The 20080-nt window shown below is 48.8% G+C and overlaps 1 long non-coding RNA gene across 1 annotated transcript; it reads right to left on the reverse strand.

Moving 5' to 3' along the window:
- Positions 1 to 6146: 6146 nt before the first annotated feature.
- Positions 6147 to 6877, reverse strand: LOC130347224 (uncharacterized). Its single transcript, XR_008885193.1, has 3 exons — positions 6766 to 6877; positions 6501 to 6665; positions 6147 to 6397 (listed from the first exon to the last, which is right to left on the reverse strand). It is a non-coding gene; the product is annotated as an uncharacterized LOC130347224 (long non-coding RNA).
- Between the last annotated feature and the right edge of the window lie 13203 nt (positions 6878 to 20080).

Genomic DNA, 20080 nt, shown 5'->3' on the forward strand with positions numbered 1-20080 from the left:
CTCAATAACCCGTCTGCATTCAACAGGAGCAGTAAAAAGGACCGCCACCCCACTATACGGCTCAGCCGCAAGAGACCAGTGGGAGGGACCGCGCCTCCACTCTCTTCTGGCTTTTACCAGGGAGGCTAGATCTGACAACCTGGTCTATTGTAAAAAGAAAATGTCAGCTTCAACACGGCCGAGAAAATCAAAGGCTGCGAATCTAGCCGTATCTGATTTTATGCTGGCACAGTTAATGGATGCCAACGTGATTGAGTTAGATGGCCTCACCCCTTAAACCTTCTTCCTCTCCTTCCCTCCACCCCCATCTGAATCGGAGGAAGACCCTATGCCTCTTTTTAAACTCAGGGATATATCCATCCTAGGATCTTTACCTCCAGCATCTGGTGTTACCTCAGCCCCTGAGGAAACTGCCCCAGAGGAAGGAGGCTCGGCACCTCCTGGAGGCCGCACTGCCTCCGGACCCTCGAGAAGAGGAGGGGAGATGGTATCCCCAAGGGCCTCATATCGATTTGAAAGGACGATCAGAGGGTCAGAGACTGAGTTGTTCCTTCTATGGTCTGAGGCTACAACTGAAGAGGAGGACGGCGCAGCCTTACTCTTATCCTTCTTCTTCCTCCTCTTCTTCTTTTCCTGGCCACCATTTACTGTCTGCCCCTCCTTCTCCTGCTCATCCACAGTTTCGGATTCAGAGGCATGACTGGAGGAAGGAGCATCTTGACCTTCTTCCCTACGCAGTCTCCCTATCTCCTCATCCAGTTCGGCCCCACCCAAAGCCTCAGAGTTATTCTGACCTCCTTCTGAGCCAGTGTCTGGAGTGGGACCCCGAGCCACCCCTGGCACCTGGGCATTCTCAAGGGCCCTCTCCAACCTGCGCTTCTCCTCTCGCCTCCGCATAGAGGGGGTCTTATGTTTTTCCTTCACTGGCTTTGGTGCCCCCTCTCCTCCACTAGTCCCCTCCCCCGCTGGGGCAACCGTTAGGCTCTCCGCAGCCGGGGCGGTCACAGTGTTAGAGAACAAGCGTGGACACCGGCTGAACGGGTGACCTAGGTCACCACACAAGTTACACCGAATCTGCCCACAGGTGGCCGCCAGAGGACCCACCCCACAGCAGAGGGCGCATATCTGCTGAGTGCGGTTGGCACTAAAGTGGTTTTGGTCACCACACCTGTGACACAGCCTCGGCTTCCCCTGGTAGAAGATCTGAATCCTGTCGCGTCCCAGAAAGGCGGCCAAAGGGATGTGGGTGACCGTGTTCCCTGAACGCCTGAGACGAACGGAAAACGTCCAGGCCCCAGACCATATATTGTGCTCGTCAAAGTTCTTCCGGGGGACGTCCGTCACCTCCCCGTACCTGCCTAGCAAGGTCATATTGTCATAACAAGAAAGTGACTCGTTACGGGTCAAAACGGTCACTTTCTTTACCATACTCTGGCGAGATACCGCTTTTACAGCGAAATCTCGCCATCCGGGCTCGTTTTTCATCAGCTCATAATTAGACCAAAAGAGATCTAGTCCTTCCGGCCTAACAAAGCTGACGTCAAACTCGGAGGAGCCGAAGGGGTGAATCAGGTCAAAGATGTCCCCAGCCCTGAAACCCATCTGGAAAAGAAGCTCCACCACCACCACGCATCTTCGCCTTTCCAGACCAAACGGGCCACATTCCTGCGATCTACCTCCTGCCCGGGTGTCTGGAGGGACCATACGGCCTACCCATTCCTCTCTCGGAACGCTCCCAGACCATGTCTCTCCACCAAAAAAGACAGGTCCATCTCCTTTCCCTCTACCTGGAGCGTCCTTTCTCCTCTCTTTAGTGCCTCCAGGAGGCGCCGTTGCAACTGACCTTCACCAGATACAGGAGGTAAAGATCCTACTGAACCCCCAGCCGCCACACTTGCATAACTCCTGACGACCGCGGGGGGCAGCCGGACCAGACACCGTCCTTACATCCCCGCCTAGGCCACCTGTACTGCCACAAAAGCCACTCTTATTCCTACCATCCACACCACTACTACTACTCTCATTCACACCACTACTCCTCCCATCTGCACCACTACCACTCCTCTCATTCACACCACTACCACCCCTCCTCTTCACTCCACTATCACCACTCTTATTCACTTCACTGCCACTCCTCCCAATCACTCCACTACCACTCCTCCCATCTGCACCACTACCACTCCTCTCATTCACTCCACTATCACAACTCTCATTCACACCACTACCACTCCTCCCATCCACAACACTACCACTCCTCCCATCTACACCACTACCACTGCTCCCATCTACACCACTACCACTCCACCCATCTGCACCACTTCCACTCCTCCCATCTGCACCACTACCAATCCTCCCATCTGCACCACTACCACTCCTCCCATTTGCACCACTACCACTGCCACATACACCCCTCTCATCCACAGCACTACCACTCCCATCTTTCAAACACCTTGTATTAACATTGCTTTTATTGACAGTATTTTTGGGATCAGCAGCTGCTTCACCCACTACCTCTGGGCTGGCCTGGACATGCTTTAGCTTGGCCTTTTTGTACATTCTCAAGTCACCGGCGGCTGCCATTGTCGGCGACGCTGACTCCTCCTCCATTCGAGATGTTACCGCCGACATCACCTCCCGAAGCTGAGGCTGCCCCTCCGGGCGCAACTTCACCCCTCCTCGTGCCACTGATGTGCAGGGACTCCCCTCTCTCACAGGGGAGATCCCTGCAGTGTCCGCGCCAAACACTGTGCCCAACCGCACGGGCTCAGCAGCAGGTTCTGACACCTGGACGCTCCCCCCCCTCTCTCAGGGGAGTGCCCCGCAGCACCGACACTACTAGCAGCGCCCAGGGGACCGCCCCCCGAGCAGAAGATCTCACCACACACCTCAGGCGCCTGGACACTCCCCCCCCCCTCTCAGGGAAGTGCCCCGCAGGGCTAGTAACATTGCCCACAATACTCGGGGAACCGCTCCCCTTGCAAACTGCCGCATAACTATTGCCCACCATTAGCCCGTCCTGTTCTTCCCTACCAGCAGGACGCGTGACTGTAGCACCTGCGGCCATGTTGGATGCACCACTGTACCCCCCGTGCTGGTCCCGTTCCACAGCAGAAGCGGGATCTGGCAGAGTGGGAGGCCCAGCAGCCTGAATCAACTTTTCAGGTGGCCCAGACTGCTGGATTGGAGAGAAAACAAACTTTATCTGCTCCTCAGCCTTTTTCTTCTTCTTTTTTTTCCTCTTCCTCCCCTCAGGGCCCAGGTCCTGGCCAAAACTGCAATTTTCCAGACGGTTGGGTGACTCCTGCATCACTATGGCCCGCAGGAGCCCCCCACAGACCAGTCCACTGTCACCGCCATCACTACTGTCACTTTCCTCAGAGGTGGCTGGTAAGGCGACTTGGGCAGGGTTGATGTAATCTGCACTCGGGGTGACAGAGGTCTTAGGGGTATACGGGGTATCACACACATCCCCCTCACTCTCATCTCCCTCACTGCCGCCATCTCCCTCACCACCTTCCTCCATCTTCTCCTCCGTGACACACAAGCACTCTTCCTCCCCCTGACTATCCTCTTCCTCCTTCACAGGGGTACGCATGGTTTTATAGCGGTCTTCATTCTTTAATTTTTCTTTAAACATGCCTGCACCCTCTACAATCAGCATTCGGGCTCTCACCACCTCCTGCTCCTCTGCCTTCAGCTGACACACCCTGGCAGCGAACCTTGCCCTCATGGCCTTGGCAGAGTTATCTGTTTGGTAGCGAGCAAACTTCAGGTCTTCCCTTATGATTTTCAGCTTTTTTCCCAGCTACTCATATTCTACTAGATTTGCCTGCATGCGGGAACCGAAAGTAGCTAGCGACTCCCTGGGACCCTTCACCCCCCATTGCTGGGGTTCCATAGTATCAGACACAGTCCCCGAAGACATAACCATAAGCTTCTTACCGGACGCCTTGCGGTTTCCAGCGACGGACGGGGGAGTGGGCTCCACATTACTGCGGAGCCTGCTGGATCTTCTCACCCTGTCCTGGGAATCGGCCGTAGCTCTCTCACTCCCACCCCCCGCCGTCCTAGTTCGAGGGGTGGAAGTCTGGGGCTCCATAGCAGGAGGCTCTCCCAAGGAAGCTGCCACCCTCCTGGGGAAAAGGCTGTAGGAAACACTGCTTCAATCCTCTCTCTCTGGAAAACTCTGGAAGTCAGACACACCCAACAGCTGCTGTGTTCCACAGGAAGTGCTCTCTGCTGACACCTCTGTCCATGTCAGGAACTGTCCAGAGTAGGAGAAGTTTACTATGGAGATTTGCTCCTACTCACATAGAGCACTGTAGTCAGACCGAAAAGAACTATACAACTTCCTCTGTAGCATACGGCAGCTGATAAGTACTGTAAGGATTAAGATTTTTAAGAAGTAATTTACAAATCTGTTTAACTTTCTGGCACCAGTTGATTTAAAAAAACTAAAATAAAATAATGTTTTCCCCCGTAGTACCCCTTTTACGTAACACCTGTAAATTCTGCACTACGAATATCAGCAGCCACTGAAGAGAGGTCATCCAACAACTGAAGTCCCAAAAAAATCTGCCACTAAATCCCTCAAGCAACCGTTCAGCCCCAGTCCAGAACCATCTGACCGGACCACAGGGACCAGTGTGGAGGAGAACAGTGTCCAGGCTGTAAAAGAGAAGAACACTGGAGCAGCCAGATACACTGACTCTAAGGCTGAGCCTCATACTTCTACCGAAGCTGCAGAGTTATAGGGGAACTGTAAAAATGAAAGTACTACAACCCCCAGTGTTGTCCGTCTATGCCCCCCTAAGGGTCAGGGTTGGAGGAGGCACAGGTTGAAAAGACACACTACAATGGGAGTTGTAGTACTGTAGTTGTTAAAGAAAAAAAAGATGTTTTCATCAGGTTGCCCATAGCAACCAATCAGATTGCTTCTTTCATTCTTGAGAAGACCTCTGAAAAATAAAAGAAGTAATCTGATTGGTTGCTAAGAGCAACTGGACAACATTTCCTCTCCACAGGTACATTTCCCCGATTGTCTTCATATTTAGGATGAGAATCTACTGACAAAGTGAGTAGCCAACCATTTCTGGGCATAAAACTCTGTAAGAGACAGCAGTCTGGGGGCGTCTGTGGTGGACATGAAGGAAGGGGGGGGGGTCCAGGGAAATTGAGATTTGACGTCTGCAGCGAGCGCTTCTCACTGAGCGACGGGTCTCATCCCAGGTATTGCAGGGGGACCCCCCACGATCAGCTACTTATCCCATAAACCATGGATAGGGGATAAGTTAATTTTTGCCATAGTTTTCCTTTAATTGGCCAGAACACACCCAAAATCGGTCCCAGCCAAATATTGCTTTGTGTCCTGTCATTTCTCCCAGCTGTTCTTTTTCTACCTGCTTGTAAGGCATGCCTACACTCTCTTATTCCTTAAAGTGGTACTCCGCCCCTAGATATCTTATCCCCTACCTTAAGGATAGGACAAAAGATGACTGATCACTGGGACCCCCGCAATCTTCATGCAGCACCCGGCGTTCCAAATAATATATTTAGAACTCTGGGTTCTCGTGGTGCGGGTCGTGACCTCACGCCACACCCTTTCCATTTATGTCTATGGGAGGTGGTGTGATGTCACAAGAAGGTGTGACATGATGTCACGAATCCCACCACAGGAACCAGTGAGCTAAACATAATATTTAGAATTTTGGTTGCTGCATGGAGATTGCTGGGGTCCCAGCAGCAGGATCCCATTGATCAGACATCTTATCCCCTATCCTTTACATAGGGGATAAGATATCTATACCCCTTTAAGGGACAGTTCATGTACCCAAAAGTTGATCCTTTGCAACCGTATGACCCCTAGCAAGTTCCCTGCATGAGTCCCATTCATCAGAAAAAGGCTTGTGCATGGAACTTGCTGGGTGTTCTACGTTTGCCTCATAAACTGCACCACCCAGCACCAGTTGCCTCTCTCCGCACCACATTATGCAGATCGTGCAGGAGAGCAGCTTTGGTCATCCATGTTTTGCTAACTCTATTTTCACACACAGAAATAAATAAATGAGTCGAACAAGTCAAAGAACAGTTTAAAAAAAGGGGAACTTTATTTATTATTTATTAAAATGTTTGTGTAGGGGATTTTTTGTAACCTCCCATCACTCACAAAGAGCGTACAGTAACTAATACTCAGGACAGGAAAAACCTCCAGAGGGGAGGAAACCTGTAGGGAATCCATGGCTACTGTATGGCCCTTCCTCTGGGCATATTAAAGGAGGTTACCTCTATAATTTGGGCAAATGTTTCTGTGTATGTGCATGATTCCTAGGCCTGTGCCTTCATCCAACGTCTTGCTGTAGGTCCCGAAATGCTACTCCATGTCCTGGAAATAGTGCATCTAAGATAGGGGACAAAAAAAGATAGATTATTTACATGTTTATCATAGAAATACACATGGAACTGCAATAAAGACCTTTTGGACAAAACAATGTAACACTTACCAGTCACAGTCATGTGCATGACTTTGCATTCCCGTGTCCCTACACAGTGTCCAGCACCGGCCCCTCACTGATGAACAGGACCAGTGTTATTTCTGGGGCTATGCCTTCATCCAACGTCTTGCTGTAGGTCCGGAAATGCTACTCCATGTCCTGGAGATAGTGCATCTAAGATAAGAAAAAAAAGATAAATTATTTACATGTTTATCATAGAAATACACATGGAACTGCACTAAAGATCTTTTGGACACAACAATGTAACACTTACCAGTCACAGTCATGTGTATGACTTTGCATTCCCACGTCCCTACACAGTGTCCAGCACCGGCCCCTCACTGATGGAGAATGAACAGGAGCAGTGTTATTTCTGCTCAGTGCTGCTCTTTGGTGGACAATGGTTATGACATCACATGTGTGACACGCTGTTACCTCCTGGGAGTTCTATTTCAGTAGTGCTGCTCTCTGATTGGCTGAAAATCAAAAAAGCTTTCTAATATATTCTGTATGACTGTTATCTAAGGTTTTTGACACATTTTATTAAAATGGCGCCACTCCCTGTGGGTGCGTTATATTTGTTTCTCCTAACCAGACATTCTGTATATGTAATATCATTTGGTGGCCCCAACAGCCTGGGCCCATAGGTTTCTTACATAGATCAATGCTACTCCGGTAGGCTCAATGAGCAGCGCTGGCCGCCGGGACGTCTGACGAGTGACGTCCCTGACGTTGCGGTCTGGAGCGAAGGATGTCACTAGTCAGACGTCCCAGCAGCCATTGATTTAAAGTGGTCGTGGCTCCTGCTGCCAGTTCAAGATCAGACACCATGGCCCTAGATTGACATACTGCAAAACCGATCCCTTGTGGCTGCCCACCTGTTGCAAAACTACAACTCTCAGCCTTTGGCTGTCAGGGCATGCTGGGAGTTGTAGCTTTGCAATAGCTGGACAGACGTCTGTCGAAAGGGGGGAAAAAGCACCAGAAATAAAGCAATGTGGGCTTTGAAAAACACCATTTATATGTTGTTTTTAATCACAGCCTAAGCCTAGGAACAAACACAATTCTTGTTTGATGTTTTGTTTTTTTTATGCAAAAAAAAACAAACATCAAAATCTTCCCCCTCATTTCTTTTCTCAGTTATCTTTGTGTTATTTTTGCTAAAAGCACTGGGGCGGGGGGGGGGGGGGGGGGGGGGGGGGGGAAGGTGGAGGGGTTGTCTTAGAGATTTATCAAAACCAGGGAAGAGGGAAAGTGGACCAGTTGCCCATAGCAACCAATCAGGTAGTTTCTTTCATTTTTAAAAAGGCCTCTGAAAAGTGAAAGAGGTGATCTGATTGGTTGCTATGGGCAACTGGTCCACTTGACCTCTGCACAGGTTTTCATACATCTGTCCCAATGTGTATTATTATCATCATCATCATCATTATTATTATTATAGGAAGTGTTTTTTCTTTAGTGTTTTTTTTCCCTCTGGCCTTTCTCTTTACAAGTCATGTGATTCTTTCATCATTTGACTGAAGGATTTCTAAAAAAAAAAATTGTGAGAAAATACCCCCCCCCCCCCCCCCCCCCAAAAAAAAACATGCTCTCGGCATCCCACAGATTTGATAGCCTAAAAACACCATAAAAGGATGAAGAAACCCCCATTAGTGTCTGGTGTTTCATATTACCCTATTGATTCCAACCTAACATGTGCCCGCAGCGAGCATGGTGTTTTTTATGACAAACACGCCAAGTGTAATCCCAGCTGAAATGAATGTTTTCACAATAGGTGTGAACAGGCTGCAGGATGTGCTAGATATATTTGCATAGTTGCGGCATACAGCACGTGCAGCATTTATGTGGCGGCTTTCTGCTGGCATATATGGCTTTCTGTGCTGGTGAATGCAGCGGGCACTTACTGGCGGTTTTTTCCTAGCTGCATAGTTTTGCACCACAACCACTCCGGTTGGGACCAGGCTGACCGATCTAATGACCAAGATGCCGCAGTGAACGGCTTTCTTTCTGTGAAAGTTCTGGCGAACTACAATGCTCAGAAGAGGAGGAGCGCCATTGAGCTTTTGGAAAGAGAATTAGTTTGGAATGGTCAGGGCCATGTGCGTTTACAAAGCCCCCCGTGGTACCAGAACAGTGGACCCCCCCACATGTGACCCCATTTTGGAAACTACACCCCTCACAGAATTTAATAAGGGGTGCAGTGAGTATTTACACCCCACAGATCTTTGGAACAGTGGGCTGTGCAAATGAAAAATTTAATTTTTCATTTTTACGGACCACTGTTCCAAAAATCTGTCAGACACCTGTGGGGGTAAATTCTCAATGTACCCCTTATTACATTATGTGGCGGGTGTAGTTTCCAAAATGGGGTCACATGTGTCGAGGGGTCCATTGTTCTGGCACTATGGGGGCTTTGTAAACACATGTGGCCTTCAATTCCGGACAAATTTTCTCTACAAAATCCCAATGGCGCTCCTTCTCTTCGGAGCATTGTAGTTCGACCGCAGAGCACTTTAAATTCACATATGGGCTATGTTCTTACTCAGAAGAGATGGGGTTACAAATTTGGGGGAAGCTTTTTTCCTATTTACCCTTGTGAAAATGAAAAATTTAGGGTAACACCAGCATTTTAGTGAAAAAATTTTTTTTTTTTCATTTTCCCTTCCAACTTTAATGAAAATTCATCAAACACCTGTGGGGTGTTCAGGCTCATTATACCCCTTGTCACGTTCGGTGAGGGGTGTAGTTTCCAAAATGGGGTCACATATGGGTATTTTTATTTTTTTTGCGTTTGTCAGAACCGCTGTACAATCAGCCACCCCTGTGCAAATCACCAATTTAGGCCTCAAATGTACATGGTGCGCTCTCATTCCTGAGCCTTGTTGTGAGCCCGCAGAGCATTTTACGCTCACATCTGGGGTATTTCCTTACTCAGGAGAAATTGCATTACAAATTTTGGGGGTCTTTTTTTCCTTTTACCGCTTGTGGAAATAAAAAGTATGGGGCAATACAAGCATGTTAGTGTAAACATTTTTATTTTTTTACACTAACAGGCTGGTGTAGCCCCCAACTTTTCCTTTTCACAAGCGGTAAAGGGAAAAAAAGACCCCAAAAATTTGTAGTGCAATTTCTCCCGAGTACGGAGATACCCCATATGTGGCCCTAAACTGTTTCCTTGAAATACGACAGGGCTCCGAAGTGAGAGAGCGCCATGCGCATTTGAGGACTAAATTAGGGATTGCACAGGGGTGTACATAGGGGTATTCTACGCCAGTGATTCCTAAACAGGGTGCCTCCAGCTTTTGCTAAACTCCCAGCATGCCTGGACAGTCAGTGGCTGTCCAGAAATGCTGGGAGCTGTTGTTTTGCAACAGCTGGAGGCTCCATTTTGGAAACCCTGCCGTACAAGACGTTTTTAATTTTTTATTGGGGGGGGGGGGGGGGGGGACAGTGTAAGGGGGTGTATATGCAGTGTTTTACCCTTTATTATGTGTTAGTGTAGTGTAGTGTTTTTAGGGTAAATTCACACTGGCGTGTTACGGTTAATTTCCCGCTAGGAGTTTGCGCTGCGGGGAAAAATTTTAAGTAGGAAATTTACTGTAAACCTGTTCGTGTGAATGTACCCTGTACATTCACATGGGGGGCAAACCTCCAGCTGTTTCAAAACTACAACTCCCAGCATGTACTGACAGACCGTGCATGCTGGGAGTTGTACTTTTGCAACAGCTGGAGGCACACTGGTTGGAAAACCTTCAGTTAGGTTATGTTACCTAACTCAGTATTTTCCAACCAGTGTGCCTCCAGCTGTTGCAAAACTACAACTCCCAGCATGTACTAATCACCGAAGGGCATGCTGGGAGATGTAGTTATGCAACAGCTTGAGATACCCAACTACAATTCCCAGCATGCCGAGACAGCTGTTTGCTTTCTGGGCATGCTGGGAATTGCAGTTTTGCAACATCTGGAGAGCTACAGTTTTTTGACCACTGCACAGTGATCTCCAAACTGTGGACCTCCAGATGTTTCAAAACTACAACTCCCAGCATGCCCAGACAACAAACAGCTATGTGGGCATACTAGGAGTTGTAGTTTTGCAAGATCTGGAGGGATATAGTTTAGAGACCACTGTATAGTGGTCTCAAACTGCAGCCCTCCAGCTGTTGCAAAACTACATATTCCAGCATGCCCAAACAGCTGTCTGGGCATGCTGGGAGTTGTAGTTTTGCAACATCTGGAGGGCTACAGTTAGAGACCACAGTCTCAGACTGTAGCCCTCCAGATCAACTTACCGGCTTCCATACCATCCCGGGAGCCGTCCTCTTCAGAAGCAAGTGACGGGTAAGTAGACGTCGGCGCCCGGTCCCCTTTGGTTCCCCGTTCTGCCCCGCCTATTGTGGGTGGACAAGACGGGGAAAATGAAAGTTAACCCCCCCGCCCCCGGTCTGCTATTGGTCGTCCCCTCTGACGATCAATAGCAGACCAATAGCAGGGATAGGAGGGGTGGCAACCCTGCCACCCCACTCCTATGCCTACAGGGGGATCGTGGGTGTCTTAGACAACCGCGATCTCCCTTCTATTTCGGGTCACCGGGTCACAATAGACCCGTATGACCCGGAATCGGCGCAAATCGCAAGTGTGAATTAACTTGCGATTTGCGCCGATCACCGATGGGGGGGGGGGATGGGTCATCACAAATGCACCACTGGGCATTTGTGCGGGGTGCCTGCTGATTCATATCAGCAGTCACCCCGGCCCGGTCCCCGTCCGGCGCGCGGCGGGGACTGAAATTCCCACGGGCGTATGGATACGCCCTGGGTCCTTAAGTACCAGGACGTCAAAGCTTATCCATACGCCCTAGGTCCTTAAGTGGTTAAACACTAACCTTGAGGTTGGGGAAATTTGCCAGATTTGTAAATTATTTCTATTTAAAAATCTTAATCCTTCCAATACTTATCAGTTGCTGTAATCTACAGAGGAAGTTATTTTCTTTTTGGATTTCTTTCCAGTCTGACCACAGTGCTCTCTGCTGACACCTCTGTCCATGTCAGGAACTGTCCGGAGTAGGAGAAGTTTACTATGGAGATTTGCTCCTACTCACAGAGAGCACTGTAGTCAGACCGAAAAGAACTATACAACTTCCTCTATAGCATACGGCAGCTGATAAGTACTGTAAGGATTAAGATTTTTAAGAAGTAATTTACAAATCTGTTTAACTTTCTGGCACCAGTTGATTTAAAAAAAAAAAAAAATGTTTTCCCCCGGAGTACCCCTTTTACGTAACACCTGTAAATTCTGCACTATGAATATCAGCAGCCACTGAAGAGAGAGGTCATCCAACAACTGAAGTCCCCAAAAAATCTGCCACTAAATCCCTCAAGCAACCATTCAGCCCCAGTCCAGAACCATCTGACCGGACCACAGGGACCAGTGTGGAGGAGAACAGAATGCCCTGGAAGGGAAAGCATTGGACTGTAGGGGCACATGACAGGGGGATTAGGCAGCGAGGAAAGGGTTAATGGGTTAGAGCGGGAGGTTCAAGGAGGAAAGGGAGGAGCTAGGTACAGGGGTCATAAGTAGGTAGGCAGGTAGTTAGGGCCAGTCGGGACACGAGGAGGAACGTGAGAAGAGCTCCCTACCTGATGGAGGACATGGACGCGATCTTGAGGCGAGTGAGGGAGGAGGCGCTGCTCCGTGGGCCCCAGTGGTTCGCGGAGCAGTTTCCGGGATTCGCGGCGCAGTCGGTGGGGGAGATCGGGCCCTGGTCCAGCAGCCGGCGCTCTCGCCCTCCGGAGCGCCTTTCACCTGCGGCCTCTCCCTCTGCTAGACGCCGGCGGGTGAGCCCTTCAGCCGTTGCCGCTGGCCTGAGGTCCGTGGCGGCCAGCGGTGTGCTGTCGGGGGGGACGCCTGCCGGTTCGGATGCTGCGCTAGTGGGGACCGCGGGGCGTGCGGGCGGCGCGCCTCGCTCACTGCAACGGGAGCGTGGTGCGGCGGCCTGCTCCATGGGAGTGACGGTGATGGGGGAGCAGGCCAGGGGGAGGAGGACGACACGTGCCCCAGCTGACCCCGCCCCCCAGTCGGGGGGGCGGGCTCCTGCGGGCCTGGCAGTCACCCAGGCCTTGATTCATGCTGCACCTGCAATCTCCTCCTCTAGAGGGGGCAGGCGGCATAGTAGATTGTCGCAGGCTGCTGCTGCTGCAGGGGGAGCTGCAGTGTACGGGGGGAATGAAATTAGCCCCGCCCCTAGCGATGCCAGCGGTGATGAGCTGCTGCTGGCTGATGGTCCTGCTGTTGCCCTGGACCCGTTGGCCAATCCCCTGCTTCCCCTCGGGGTCGCAGGCACGGAGGTTAGCGGGGGCCGGAGTTCTTCGGCACATCGCAGACCGGGTTGACAGGTTGCTGGGCGGGGCTGGAGAGGACCCAGCAGTCATGGTACATATTGGCACCAATGACAAAGTAAGAGGTAGGTGGAGTGTCCTTAAAAATGATTCCAAGGACTTAGGCGGCAAGCTTAAGGCAAGGACCTCCAAGGTAGTGTTTTCTGAAATACTACCTGTACCACGAGCCGCACCAGAGAGGCAGCGGGAAATCAGGGAGGTAAACAAGTGGCTCAGAAGCTGGTGTAGGAAGGAAGGGTTTGGGTTCATGGAGAACTGGGCTGACTTCGCTGTCGGTTACCGGCTCTACCGTAGGGACGGGCTGCACCTCAATGGGGAGGGTGCAGCTTTGATTGGGGAGAAGATGGCTAGAAGGGTGGAGGAGTGTTTAAACTAGGGACTTGGGGGGAGGGAACCTACAGCAAAGAGGGGGAAGATAGTGTAGATAGAGAGGTGGGAATTATAAATGTACCTGGGGGTGGAGCGGAGGGAGGGGTTAGAATAGTTAATAGGAATAGGCTTCATAGGAAAATAAAACTTACACTCTTGAATCCCATTAACCCCAATAACATAAAGGATGGAAATGTAAAGTGTATGTTCACAAATGCCAGAAGCCTAGCAAATAAAATGGGGGAGCTTGAGGCCTTGATACTGGAGGAACATATTGATATAGTTGGGGTCTCTGAGACATGGCTGGACTCCTCGCATGACTGGGCTGTCAATCTGCAGGGGTTTACATTGTTTCGCAAGGATAGAATGAACAGAAAAGGTGGTGGAGTCTGTCTGTATGTAAGAAGTGGTATGAAAGTCAGTGTGAACGATGCCATAGTGTGTGATGATTCTGAGGAGGTGGAATCACTGTGGGTACAAAAGGAGGGAAATACTGAAAAAATAATATTTGGTGTAATCTACAGACCCCCTAATATCACTGAAGAGATAGAAGGTCGGCTGCATAAACAAATAGAGAGGGCCGCCCGGGCAGGTACAGTGGTAATAATGGGAGATTTTAACTATCCAGATATAGATTGGGGTCCGGGGTTGGCTAAAACTACAAAGGGGCGACAATTCCTAAATTTATTGCAGGATAATTTTATGGGCCAGTTTGTGGAGGACCCAACAAGAAGTGATGCCTTGTTGAATCTGATCATTTCCAACAAAGCAGAGCTGGTTGGTAATGTAACTGTGCGGGAAAACCTTGGTAATAGCGACCACAATATAGTTACTTTTGACTTAAAATGGAGAAAACAAAGACAGGCGGGGAAGGCAAAAACATATAACTTTAAAAAGGCAAACTTCCCTGGGCTGAGGGCTGCACTACAGGACATAGACTGGGGGGAGGTGTTCTCAAATACTGATACAGAAGGTAAATGGGACATCTTTAAATCAACTCTAAATAACTATACAGCTAAATATATACCAAAGGGGAACAAATATAAACGATTAAAACTAAATCCTACATGGCTGACAAATGATGTTAAAAGAGCAATAAACAACAAAAAAATAGCCTTCAAAAAATTCAAATCTGATGGGTCAGCTATAACATTTAAATAGTACAAGGAGCTTAATAAAATCTGTAAAAATGTAATAAAAACAGCAAAAATTCAAAACGAGAGACAGGTGGCCAAAGAAAGCAAAACTAATCCTAAATATTTTTTTAGATATATAAATACAAAAAAATCAAGGACATAGTATGTAGGACCCCTTAATAATGATAATGGGGAGGTTGTCACGGGCGATCAAGAGAAAGCGGAGCTACTGAATGGGTTCTTTAGTTCTGTATACACTATGGAAAAAGGAGCTGACATTGGCCAGGTCAGTGCTGGTAACACATCATGTAATGTACTGAACTGGCTTAATGTAGAGATGGTACAAGGTAAGTTAAGTAATATAAATGTAAGCAAATCTCCAGGGCCAGATGGATTGCACCCAAGAGTTCTTAGAGAGGTAAGTTCAGTAATATCTGTACCCCTGTTCATGATATTTAGAGAATCTCTGGTGTCTGGTATTGTGCCAAGGGACTGGCGCAAGGCGAATGTGGTGCCAATCTTCAAAAAGGGCTCTAGGTCTTCCCCAGGAAACTATAGACCTGTAAGTTTAACGTACATTGTGGGTAAATTGTTTGAAGGACTTATTTTTTTTTTTTCAACTGTAATTTTTATTAAAGATTTTCACAAAAGAAAACAGGAGTCCGCTAAGACTTAGGCAAATCAGAGTCCGGGGCGCAGCCCAGCACAATCACAATAGGGGTAAGTAACAATCCAATATAGAGAGCAGGACAAATAAAACAGTTGTACATCGGGACAATTAGCCCCGACTGCAGAAAAACCATCAACCCAGCAAATATACAGAAGATAAGAAGCCATATAGTGAATTACTCAAAGGAGAGAACTGAAAAATTCTCCAACATGAAGGACCGAGAGAGAAGACAAACAGAAGACAGAAGGAGACAAAGACACCGAAGCACAAACACATTAGGGGAGAAGGAAGGAAGGGAGGGAAGGGGGGGGGGGATAGGGAGAGTTTTCGGTAGCGCCTTAAGGAGGTTGCCTGTCAGAGAAACGATCCCACGGCTCCCAAACTGAAAGGAAGGTGGGGATAGTATTATTCAGAGAGGCTGTGAGGTATTCTAGAGAGCGTATTTCACTAATACGGGAGAGTAGGTCTGACTCAGAGGGAGGAAGAGTCCTCTTCCAGCATTTAGCAACTAAGGTCTTAGCCGCCAAAAAAATGTGCATAGCCAGTTTAAACAACCTCTTGGGTAGAGCCGAGTGCGAGAGGTGCAAAAGATAGACCTGAGGGTTAGGAGGGACCGATACTCCAAAAACATCCGAAAGTAAGCGACTCACTAACTCCCAATATCCCGTGATGAGCGGGCAAGACCAAAAAATATGAAACAACGTACCCAAACCCACCCCACATCGCCAGCACTGGGGGGGGACACTGGGATTCAGTCTATTCAATAACCGGGGTATGGTACCAACCCATAATCAGTTTGTATTGAGTCTCCTTGTAAGCAGTACATATGGATGCCCTAGAGGCCCTCTCCCATATTATTTTCCACTGAGGAAGGGTAATAGACATATTAAGCGCTTCCTCCCAACGAGACATATACCGGTGGGATACCTGGACATCCCCCATAGGCCGGGTAAGCAATGAGTAAATATCGGAGAGAAGACCCCTCGCCTGAGGTCCACCACAACACAGCCTTTCAAAGCCTGTAGGCAAGGACACCACAAGGGAACCGAGCGTGGAGGACATAAAATGCTGTAGCTGTAAATAATGAAAATGCTCAGACGAGGGGAGATCCCAACGAGACTGCAACTGAGAAAAAGGCAAGAGAGTTCGCGACAAGGGATCAACCACATCTGCCCAGCAAAAAAGGCCTCTAGACCCCCACTCCCCCACCATAAGAGAAGTCCGGCCGGGGGGAAAACTAGGATGATAAAGGAAAGATCGAAGAGGGGAGGAGGGAGACAGTAGTTTAAATTTGACAGAGCAGTAACCCCACACATATCTGGAAAGTGCCATAGGGCCCAGGAGAGGGGAGAGAGAAGGAGCAGAGGCAGGAAGAGTCCAAAGGAGAGCGTTAGGGTGGACAGGCGCTAACCATAGCTTCTCTAGCTCCATCCAACGGCTATAGGCATGATAGGTAGACCACGCCGCTAGATGGCGCAAGTGGGAAGCCCAATAGTACTTTACCACATCCGGGACCGCCAAGCCACCAAACGCCCTCCCGGCCATCATCACGGACATCGGGAGCCGATGTCTTTTCCCATCCCAAATAAATCGAAAAATAGCCGCCTGTAGAGAGCGCAGGGCTGACAGTGGGACCCGAACCGGCAGGGTCTCAAAAAAGTAAAGAAGCTTCGGGAGGATAGTCATTTTCACCGCAGCAATGCGACCAAAAAAAGAGATGTATTGCGAGCGCCATTTTTCCATAAGAGCACGGAGCTCCCGAAAGAGGGGAAGATAGTTGGTGGAATAAAGTGAGGAATAGTTAGAAGAGATCCAGACCCCCAAGTACTTAATAGCAGAGGGAGACCACCGGAAAGAATAGTCAGAGCGTAGAAGAGCAGAAAACGAAGAAGGGAGATTGAGAGGAAGGGCCTCCGACTTAGCAAGGTTAACCTTATAGCCGTAAACCACCCCATAGTCATGCAAAACCTTGTAAAGAGAAGGAAGAGACAGTAGAGGGCAAGAAAGTGTAAGAAGAACATCGTCAGCAAACAGACAAACCTTGAATTCCCTATCATGTAAGGAAATACCAGTAATGTCCGGATCACCTCTGATCATAGCGGCTAAGGGTTCAATACATAGCGCAAAGATCAGGGGGGATAACGGGCAACCCTGACGAGTTCCATTAAATAAAGAAAAAATAGGAGACGGCGAGTGAGGAAGCTTGAGTGAGGCTGTAGGGGAGGAATAGGGACCCCGCAGTGCAGTCAAAAACTTCCCCGAAATCCCAAATTTTTGTAAAGTAGCAAAAAGAAACGGCCACCCCAGCCTATCGAAAGCTTTTTCAGCATCTAAACTAAGAATTAAGGCCTGCTCAGATCTCCGATTGATCAAATCAATCAGGTCCACCACCCTCCTTGTGTTGTCTCCACCTTGGCGACAAGGGATAAATCCAACCTGGTCTTTATGAATGAGAGCCGGGAGGAAGGAGCAAAGTCTAACAGCCAATACCTTAGAAAAAAGCTTAAGGTCAGAGTTAAGGAGGGCAATGGGCCGATAGCTGGAGCAATCGTGAGGATCTTTGCCGGGCTTGGGTATAAGGGTGATAAGGGAGTGTAAGAAAGACTGCGGAATCGCCTCCCCGTCCAGAAAGGAATTGAAGAGAGAAATGAGTTTAGGCACCAGCAGAGTGGAGAATGTCTTATAATACAGATATGGGAAACCATCCGGCCCAGGAGAGCGACCAGTCGGGAGAGATTTAAGGACCTCCAAGACCTCCTCTCCCGTAATAGGGGCATTTAGAACATCCCGGTCGGCACCTGAAAGAGAAGGCAATCCACACCGAGAGAGATAGGTGTCTAAGGTGGCTGCCCTCTCCCCCGGGTCGGACGGCAACTGGGAAGGAAGTGAGTAAAGACCAGTGTAATAGTCAACAAAAAGACGGGAGATATCAGCAGGGTGGTAATGGAGAACCCCATTAGGGTCCTTCAAAGCAGAGGGGGATTGAGCAGCAGCCCGGTCACGTAAACGCCTCGCCAGCATTGTGTGAGCCTTATTGCCTTTCTCGTAGAAGCGTTGCTTGGCATAGAGCAATTGCCTCTCAACTCTATGTAGAGCCAGGTCGCCCAATCGCGCCCGGGACGCAACCAAGCCCCTCAGTGTTGAAACAGAAGGAGAAGACAGCAAGCAAGCTTCCAGACGAGCAATCTCCAATCGAAGTTCCCGAGAGCGACTCAGAGCATTACGCTTAAGACCAGCGCCCAAAGCAATGCAATGGCCGCGGATCACAGACTTGTGAGCTTCCCAAAGGATAGCCTGCGAGGACACTGAGCCTTCATTAGTGGCAAAGTAGTCAGTAATACACCGCTGAATCGACTCTCGGGAAGGTAACGTTTTAAGGAGGGAGTCATTCAATCTCCAATGACAAGATCTCAGAGAGGAAGGGGAAGAGGAGAAAGAGAGGAGAACTGGACAGTGGTCAGACCAAGAAATAGGATCCAGAGAGGTATCAGAGAGCATGCGCACCATCGGAAGATTCCCCAAAAAAAAGTCAATACGCGTATGCAACTTGTGTGGGTGCGAATAAAAACTAAAAGACGCTCCGTCGGGTGGCCAATCCTCCACAAATCGTAGAGCGAGGAGTTACGGATGAGAGCCGAAAAATTGAGGCAAGACGCAGCTGCGCAGGCACAGGGGGAGCGCCGGTGACTGAATGGTGGTCCAAGGAGGGGGAAAAGATGAGGTTAAAATCTCCACCCACTAACCATGCTGACGGGGGATACCTCTGGAGTTTAGTAAGGACCCTACGCAGAAAAGGAACTTGCGAAGTGTTAGGAGCATAGACATTACAAAGCAAAAGGGAGACCCCGCCCAGGGAACCCTCCAGTATGACATACCTCCCCTTAGGATCAAGAAGAGAGGAAGAGACTTGTAATGGGCAGGACCTAGACACCAAAATAGCTACCCCCGCCCTCTTCCTATCCATGGTAGCCGAGTAACGTTTGAAGGACTTATAAGGGATTACATACAGGAATACATAGGGGATAATAGTATTATAAGTGATAGCCAGCATGGGTTTACTAAGGATAGAAGTTGTCAAACCAATCTAATTTGCTTTTATGAAGAGGTGAGTAGAAGCCTTGACAGAGGAATGGCTGTGGATATAGTGTTTCTGGATTTTGCTAAAGCATTTGATACTGTCCCTCATAGACGTCTGACAGGTAAGTTAAGGTCTTTGGGTTTGGAAATTTTAGTTTGTAACTGGATTGAACACTGGCTCATGGATCGTACCCAGAGAGTGGTGGTCAATAATTCGTACTCTGATTGGTTCACGGTTATTAGTGGTGTACCCCAAGGTTCAGTACTGGGACCGCTGTTGTTTAATTTATTTATCAATGATATAGAGGATGGTATTAACAGCTCTGTTTCTATCTTTGCAGATGACACCAAGCTTTGTAGCACGGTACGGTCTATAGAGGATGTGCATAAGTTACAAGATGACTTGGATAGACTAAGTGTCTGGGCATCCACTTGGCAAATGAGGTTCAATGTGGATAAATGTAAAGTTATGCATCTGGGTACTAATAACCTGCATGCGTCATATGTCTTAGGGGGGGATTAAACTGGCAGAGTCACTGGTAGAGAAGGATCTGGGTGTACTTGTAGATCACAGACTACAGAATAGCATGCAATGTCAGGCTGCTGCTTCCAAAGCCAGCAGGATATTGTCATGTATCAAAAGAGGCATGGACTCAAGGGACAGGGACATAATACTCCCCCTTTATAAAGCATTGGTAAGGCCTCACCTGGAGTATGCTGTTCAGTTTTGGTCGCCTGTACATAAAAGGGACACTGTGGAGCTGGAAAGGGTGCAGAGACGCGCAAATAAACTAATATGGGGCATAGAACATCTTAGCTATGAGGAGCGATTAAAGGAGTTACAATTGTTTAGTCTTGAGAAGAGACGTTTAAGGGGGGATATGATAAACGTATATAAGAATATTAATGGCCCATACAAAAAATATGGAGAAAAACTGTTCC

This window comes from Hyla sarda, unplaced genomic scaffold (genome assembly GCF_029499605.1).
Source record: "Hyla sarda isolate aHylSar1 unplaced genomic scaffold, aHylSar1.hap1 scaffold_826, whole genome shotgun sequence".
Classification (NCBI taxonomy): domain Eukaryota; kingdom Metazoa; phylum Chordata; class Amphibia; order Anura; family Hylidae; genus Hyla; species Hyla sarda.